This window comes from Papaver somniferum, chromosome 10 (assembly GCF_003573695.1).
Source record: "Papaver somniferum cultivar HN1 chromosome 10, ASM357369v1, whole genome shotgun sequence".
Lineage (NCBI taxonomy): Eukaryota > Viridiplantae > Streptophyta > Magnoliopsida > Ranunculales > Papaveraceae > Papaver > Papaver somniferum.
The window spans coordinates 151,351,345-151,360,364 of NC_039367.1; the positions used below are offsets into that span (position 1 = coordinate 151,351,345).

Consider the following 9,020-nt stretch of genomic DNA (forward strand, 5'->3'; position numbering starts at 1 on the left):
CTCTCACATTTCACCAAAACCCGGATTCTCCATTATCTCAACAGATTCATCATCTCCCATTTTAGTTAGATCACCACAGACTGGGCTACTTAAATCATCATTTTAGTTTTCTTTCTTTGATGAATTTTATTTTCATCCATGTGAAGAATTTATTGTTAATTAGTGTTTCTTGAATTACGAGTTTTGTTTGATATCCTTAATGCTTAAATTATGGATAGTTGGAGATTGATATTGTCATAGATGATTATGGTTTGTTTTTGGTAATCTGGGTAGGTGATTTTGAAATTTGGTTCCAAACTTATTTTTGTTAACGTTTCTTGAATTATGTGCTCTCTTTGAAATTCCAGTATGTGAAATTGTGGATTGTAGGAGATTATATTGTCGTAAATCATTTAGGTTGTATTAGGAAATGGTGCGCTCTAAGTGGTGCAGTTTATTTTGGTTCAGCTGTCTCATAAATAAACAAGCAGCTGATATCTGGAAACATGTAAATGTAGAACGAGCTAGCTCGCTACAGTATTGCCTCTAGGAACTGGTGTGGATATATTTGTGATCCCACTAAAACCAATTAACACTCTCTATCCCTCTTTGTTTCTTATTTTTTTTCTATTTTCCCGTAGGCATGTCTGCATCATGTATCATTTCGAGAACCCATCAGTCTTCATGCCTCAGTTGATGCATCCGAAAGATATAGTTATAGACATATAAGTGCGATATAGCATTACTAGCAGTGCTCATGAACCGAGGACTTTGGAGCTTTGCCAGTAGTTGGACTAAGTAGTGATTTCAAGGAAGATTATAGGCTAGGAAAAAGGTAATACCAAAGCGACTCTGTGGCCCAATGGATAAGGCGCTGGTCTACGAAACCAGAGACTCTGGGTTCGATCCCCAGCAGAGTCGAACAACGTACTATTACATTTTTCTCGTTTTCGTTTTTCTTTTCTTCTGTTTATTCCTTCTTTTTCAGTCGTTTTTTTTTTTGCTTCCTTCTTTTACCGATTAATATTATTTTGCTAATAAAAGACTTATTTGGTGCTTGTTTCTCCAATACAACAGGAAAAATTAAAATACTTATTTTTCGTTAATAAAATATATTTTTAATAAAAACTTATTTGATTGGACTGGTTGTTTTTTTTGGAGAGAATAAATAATTTTGATATTTTCGTACGGGTATGTATTGTTGTTCTTTTTCAAAATAAAATACTTGTTTCTCCGATGCAATAGGAAAAAAAATAAAATAGTTTTTGGTTAATAAAATATTCTTTAAAAAATATATTTGATTGGACTGTTTGTTTTTCCGGAGAGAATTTATAATTTTGATATTCCCATATGTATTGGTTTTTTTTTCCTTCTTTTTCCGTCCATGAAATGTTATTTTGCTAATAAATTGCTTATTTGGTGCTAGTTTTTCCAATGTAACAGGAAAAATAAACGGAAAATGGGTCATTTGTCCAAATATTTTTAAAACATGGTTCAAATGGACGAGTAAAAATTAGTATGGGTGAAATGGACACAAAAAAATAGCAACGATGAAACTGGCTTCATTCTGACTTAAACTTAAAAAATAGCAAGGATGAAACTGGATGCATCCTGATGTAAATTGAAAATAAGAAAAAGTATTTGAAAATGGGTAGGATGAAACTGTTTACATCCTGGCTATTTTTACATTTTTGTCCATTTAAACAGTATCAAAATCTAAATGTCCTTTTCACCCAGGAATTGTTGATTTTGGTCTTTTAACCAATTTTGTGAAAAATAAAATACTAATTTTTTTGCTATTAAATTTTTATTTTATTTTGCTTGGTCTTAACTATGCGAAGTTGGTTTAGATTTTGTATAGCGGCTTAATTCTGAGAGTATTCAATTATGGATTAGGTCCCTGGTTTTTTCTGCATTTGCGGTTTCCTCGTTAACAAAATATTGATGTGTCTTTTATTTTTCTATTTCCTCAATTATAATTGTTATTATAATTAAAAGTAAAATACACAAATGTTAACTCCATATATACTTGATAGTGATCCTATAGAATTTGGTTGAGTCTGAACCTATTATCAAGCCCACAAAAACAAGTCCATTAACTTAAGGTTTGACCACCCAAGTCAACGAACAGTCAAAAGGGTCTACTGAAGGTCAACTTCTATTCAAAGCCAAGGACAAAGTCCACTGGTCAAGGTCAAGTCAGGTCAACGGTTAAAGTCCAACTCTGTCACACTGAGTCAGTTACAATCTGATCAGGTCTAGTTAATGAGTCAACTCAGTCAGACAGCTGAGTCAGGAAGACTATATCAGTCAGACATTTGACTGACCTAAAGGAACACAGGAAATTCAATGGCACAAGCCATCCATATTAACACCAATCCAACCTGATTTTATTCATGACCCAAACACAAAATATTCATTCTAATAGAGTTCTATAATTTTAAAACAACTGAAATCTAATACATCTGCATAATCATACAATCTGATCTAATCTCAGACTCTACACTAATTCCAATTCTAACTTAATAATTCTGTAAACCCAACAACTCCAATTCATTTAACCCACACACCAGCTCAACTGCACCAACACTATTAAGCCTTAACCTGAACCACCTCTTACAGTCTACAGATCCACCTGCAACCATAACAGCAACATCCAACAACTGAACAACGTCAACATCATTGTCATTGCAGGCAGTTTTACTTATTCCCTGTAACATCCAATATACGCAATACTATACTATCCATTTCAGGTCCACCATTCTCACATTTGTATCTTCAATTCCACCACAGAAATCTCGAACATCTCTGTGCTTCGATTCCATTATCATTAGCTTCATCAGAACAATCAATTATATCACCACCAACCTATTTGAGTTCCTGGCAGTTCAATAGCTTCATCTGCAACTCAATACAACTACCGATCCTACACTTTCATCTAACGATCACCCTCACCAAAATATACTTTCACCAGCCCAACACACACCAGTTCAACACCATCACTACCTGCAATACCAACACCAGCTTCATATCGGTATCATGAACACCAACAACTCCAGATACCACCCCCATCACAACTTACTTCACTCGCAGCTATCACAATTCCCCACCAATTCAATTCACAACACCTGCAACTAGTCCATACAGGGCTAGCAATCATCTAAACACAAATACCAAGATCTCAGTGTCATGACTCCGCTTCTCAAATCATTAACCAAAGGAAAATCTGTCCAACAACCCTATTTCAGTTCCAACCTGCATAATTCATTCTCTGTCTATAATCTTCATCAACAATACCACATATTTCTTCTTCAATTTCGACCCTTTCCATAATGATCTCTCATAGCTCATTCATGTTCTTCATCTGCCATTTGAATTTCATCTATAACCATTCTCTCATTCTTTTGTCAATCCTCAACCACATAATCTCCTTCAAGCCCTAATTTTCACTTCCTCCTTACAAAATCCTAAATCAATAATTCAAATCCAATCGCCACTACTCATTTCATCTTCTTCATCTGAATTCTCCCAACTTAGGAACCCTAATTTTCATCTTTAATTCATTAAAACCCTAGCCCGTAACTCAAGTTCCTAAATAAACCCAAAGTTAAACCTAATACAATCCTTTTACCCTAATTAACAACAAACCCAAGAAATAATTCACCAAATCATACTAAATTTCATAACTAAACTTCAATCGATCAAAAACCCTAATTAACTTGCCGTTTTTATGCTTTTCCAGAGCTCAAATAGCTTTCAGAAATATCATCTCCTCACTCAGTGGATCAAGTTAACTAGGTTTACAAGAATTTCTCGAACAGAGGAGGCTTGAATCTTTGAGATCGAAATCAGCAGAGAGGAAGAAAGAAAGAACTGAGAATAAAAGAAGAAAACGAGAAATGAATTCTTCTCGATTTGGTATTGGAGGTAAAGCCGATCAAAAATGTTAAATACACCCGAGAAACGGATAAGGGCACCCAGGAGGTTTGATGGAAAATGACAATTTTACCCTTCATACATGTCTGAAGATATCTTCTTCGTCCGGTATCCGAATGATACATTCGAGTAGACCATTTCACGTAAATTTTCGAGATCTATCTAGTGGTAATAATTTCGTATCTAAATTATTGTTATATTAATTTCTATTAATTAGAATCTATATTAACTAAACGAGTCATTAGCGGCGAAGTCGTTTCTTGACTGGTCTAATAGAGTTGAAGAGCTTGAGGGTCCTTACATAGAGGAAATAATATGCTTTAGTAATGGTAGATGATTACACACGGTTCACATGGGTTTCTTTCCTAAAGCACAAAAATGACACATTTGAGGAATTCAAGATTATTATGAGTAGAATTCAAAATGAACAAGGTCAGAAACTTAAGAAAGTAAGAAGCGATCCTGGTACAGGATTCAAGGATACGAAAGTATATGAATACTGTAATCAACTTGGAATCTCTCACCAATTTTCTTCTCTCATCACCCCACATGCAAATGGTTTGGCTGAAAGAAAGAATATAAATATTCAAGAATGGCAAGAGTAATGCTTCACAATAAAAATTTACCATTAACCTTCTGGGGTGAATTTGTTTTCACATCTTGTTATCTTATAAATTGAGTTTATCTAAGATCAAAAACTATAAATACCCCTTATGAGTTATGGTTTGGAAGAAAACCCAATCTAATATATTAAAGGGTTTAGGGAAGCAAATGTGATATACTTAAGGACAGAGAACATAGAGGAAAAATTGATTCCAAAAGTGATGAAGGAATTTTTCTTGGTTATGCTTCTGATAGTCGTGCCTTCAGAGTATATAATCTTTGAACCAAAGTCATGATGGAATCGGTTAATATTTTCATTCAGTACATTAATGATTTTAATCAAGATAATCATAGTGCTGCGGAACTTCCTCCATAAGAAACTATAAATAAAGAAAAACAGATTGAAGAAGAACTATCAATTGTTCCCAACATCTGTGACATAGATGATAAAGATGATGATGATGATAGTATTTTTGAACAACCCAATGATACTGAAAATATTATCCACAAACCTTCTAAGTGGGTTCATCAAAGACATTCCACTGAAGATATCATAGGAGATGTCAATGCCAGAGTTCTGACTCGAAGGGAACTCAAGAATGTATGTCACTGTTCATGCTTTCTCTCCCCAATAAAACCAAAAAATATTGAGGAAGCTCTCAGTGATCCCGCTTAGGTAAACTCAATGCATGAGGAACTAAATCAATTTGAAAGACAAAGAAGTATGGGAACGTGTTCCTGAACCAGAAGGTGTATACATCGTCAGAACAAAGTGGATTTTCAAGAACAAATCATATGAATAAGAAACTATTGTCCGAAACAAATCCATACTGGTTTCTCAAGGATATTTTCAAATTAAAGGTATTTATTTTGATGAAACTTTTTCTCATGTTGCTCGTTTAGAATCAATTAGACTTTTACTTGCTTATGCCTGTAATCTTAAGATTAAGCTCTTTCAAATGGATATTAAATCTGCATTTCTCAATGGAGATTTAAAGGAAGAAGTTTTTGTTGCTCAACCTAAAGGATTTGAAGATCCATTATTTCCATATCATGTTCTTAAGCTCAAAAATGTTTTATATGGTCTAAAACAAGCTCCAAGAGCTTGGTATGATAAGTTAACATCCTTTTTGCTTCAAAAGGGATTCTCTAGAGGTGGTCCTGATAAGACTCGTTTCACCAAATGGAATGGAACTAATGTACTTGTAGCACAAATTTATGTTGATGACATCATCTATGGATACACCTCAAAAAGTCTCACAGATGAATTCCTAATTCTGTGAGTGGGGAATTCGAAATGAGCAATGTTGGAGAACTATCATATTTCTTAGGTTTGCAAATACAACAACGAAAAGACAATATTTTTCTTTCCCAAGAAAAATATGCTAGGAATTTGTTTGAGAAATTCGAGCTAAAAGGTGCAACACCTATGGCAACACCAATGCCAACTATTGGAATACTTCGGTCTAGTCCAAGTGAGAAATCAGTAGATCAAAAACTGTACCGATCCATGATAGGTAGTTAGTTGTATTTGACTGCAACAAGACCGGACATTGCATTTAGTGTAGGATGCTGCGCCAGGTTTCAAGCAAATCCTAAAGAATCACATCTAAAAGTTGTAAATGAATCATAATATATGTTAATGGTACCCTAGATTATTGTCTATCATACTCTATGGATACAAACAACAGTTTTGTTGCCTATTCAGATATTAGTTGGGAAGGATGTGTGGAAGAACACAAAATCACTTCTGGGGGTTGTTTTTATGTTGGTCAAAACCTCGTAGCACGGCACAGCAAGAAACAAAACTCACAGTCTCAATCAACCTGTGAAGCAGAATATAATGCTGGTGGTACTTGTTGTACTCAACTTTTGTGGATGAAGCAAATGCTCATTGACTATGGTATAAATATTATGTTAGAGCATTGCTCGGTCGAACTCGCAAGCGTTGCTATCTCAATCTCGTTTCTCAAGTTTAGTTGTTAAAACTATCAGTCTTGATTTCTAGTCTACTTATATCTATGTATCGTACTAGGATAGTAAGTGTAGTTTAGCTTTACACTCCACGGCGTTCATTGAATGAAGACGAAGAACTACTCAAGAGAACTTGTGGAACTTCATCAACAAAAGGTATGTGGAGACTTGAACTCATCTATCACTCAAAAGTCTATTTACTCTATCTCCTATTTGAGACAAAGGTCATATTGCTATATAGACTTCAATTATACACATTTGATATTTCTAGCCGAGTTTATCTCGCTTATCTATTTATCGAAATATGTGTTGGTAATCTTTCGCTTTAACCAAGTTTATCTTTTATTCTTGACGCAATTCAAAAGATGATCATGTGAAAATCGCCTTGTAACATCTTACATGATTTGTATGAGACAACCATTTGGTGTAGACTCGGAATTATTTCGTATTGATCAATCGATCACTTGAAAATTTCTTCGAAGCTAATAATTTGTGTTAGACATCTATTATCGTCTTCTAATAATGTGTCAATGATTGGAATGAGGGTTTAGAACATATAACCATGATTGGATATAAACATAGTGTGTGTATTCGCATTTGTGTAAAGTCCAAAATTCGTGAACCATGGTATGTGTACCCGTAAGCGTACTGACTGGTTATGGAAGTACGGAAACTAAGTATGCGTACCCGCACGCGTACTGGTGGAAGTTCAGGTTCCGTGAATTTCTGTTGGAGTTTGGAAGAGTACTAATATGCGTACCTGTTCGCATACCAACGAAACTCAAACTTGGTCCAGCTACTTAAGTATGCGTACCTATTTGCATACTTGAGTAGGATATGTTCTAAAATTGGGTTATTCATGAACTAATACATTTATAAATTAAGGAATGCAATATTTTGCGAACCGTGGCTATAATGTTCACGAAATGATTCGAGTGAATCAAAACCGATTTTCCTTCAATTGTGTCTTATATACTTCTATGAGAATATAAAAAATTGAACAAATCTCTAACTAGTTATGATAAATATGAATTAGGTTGATATGAAAGTGCTCATATAGCTAATCTCGGTTAACTATTGTTGAACCAACCGTGTGCACATGTTTAAATACGGTTACCCTTATCCAAATGAAAGCACATTTCATTTGTGTGTAACAAGATAAGACCATCTAACGATGGAGAGATATTGCGTTGGTTTCAAGCAAACTTAGCTTGGCGCTTAGATCAAATGTCATCTAACGGTGAATATTGATTGTTATGTTTCAAAGCTGTCAAACCCTGATTTGAAGACTATATAAATAAGAACTCTAGCAACTGGGAAAACTAATCCCCACAGCTCATGTGTGATACAAGTTGCGACTAGAGTCTATTCTCCTTTAACCCTAGGTTTTTCACGAAACCCTATAGGTTAACGACTTAAAGACTTCGTTGGGATTGTGAAGCCAGACCCAACTATTTTCTCTGTAGTTGTATGTTCTGATCTTGTTGTTTTCTATTTTGATTGAGTACTATATTCTTTAAGATTTGCTCGAGATTTATCTCCGATAGGGAAGATTGAAAAATAGTCACAAACATCTCCATCTCATCGTTCGTGATTCCACAATATCTTGTTCCGTTAATCGATTAATATTATGGTGAGGTGATTGATAATACTAGGTTGTTATTCGTGAATATAAGTACGGGATATCAATTGGTTCCTGTTCACCTTGATTTATCAAAACACGGAACAAAATTCGTAGGTATATCTGTGGGAGACAGATTTATCTATCCAATAGACTTTTCAATGTGTTACAGATTTGTTTATCAAGTCTTCGAATTTGGGTCGTAGCAACTCTTAGTTGTGGGTGTGATCAACTAAGGGAATCAAGTGCGCGGAATCCGGCATGGTTCAAGAGGCGTAAGGAACCAACCGTACCTTTATCAGTGTGTTGATTGGTTAGGGATCAACTACATTCTAATCCAAAGTTAACTTGGAGCAGGCTAGTGTCTGTAGCGGGTTAGTACAGTGTGGTGTTCAAATCTGGACTAGGTCCCGGAGTTTTTCTGCATTTGGGGTTTTCTTATTAACAAAATTTCTGGTGTCTTGTTGTTTCTTTTCCTCATTATATTTTTTTATATAATTGAAATATCACAGGTTGTGCGTAAGTTCAATAAATTAGATAATCCAAACTTTGGTTATTGATATGAATTGATTGACACTTGAATATTGGTCTTTGGTACCGTTCAAGTTATTTCTCTTATTCAATCGGGCTCGCAAATTCCTATTTGTTTGATAGAAATTGAGATATAATCTCTTTGATATACTTTTCTTATGATTGAGTCCAACTGTCTAGTTGATTCTCTTGAAAGTATATTGGATTTTATTCATACCGTTTGCTAAGCGAAATATTGGGTGTGGTTGTTAGACCCCCGCTTTTTCAATTGGTATCGGAGTAGGCAAACACGTTCAAGACCTTATATGTCCGTGTTTGTAGCAATCTGATTTGTGTGGATATTTGTGTATCTCAAACTCACACACATAGAAATGAG

General features: G+C 34.8%; 1 non-coding gene across 1 annotated transcript; it reads left to right on the forward strand.

Moving 5' to 3' along the window:
- Positions 1–827: 827 nt before the first annotated feature.
- On the forward strand, positions 828–900 carry TRNAR-ACG. The gene has a single exon. It is a non-coding gene; the product is annotated as a tRNA-Arg (tRNA).
- Positions 901–9,020: the final 8,120 nt, after the last annotated feature.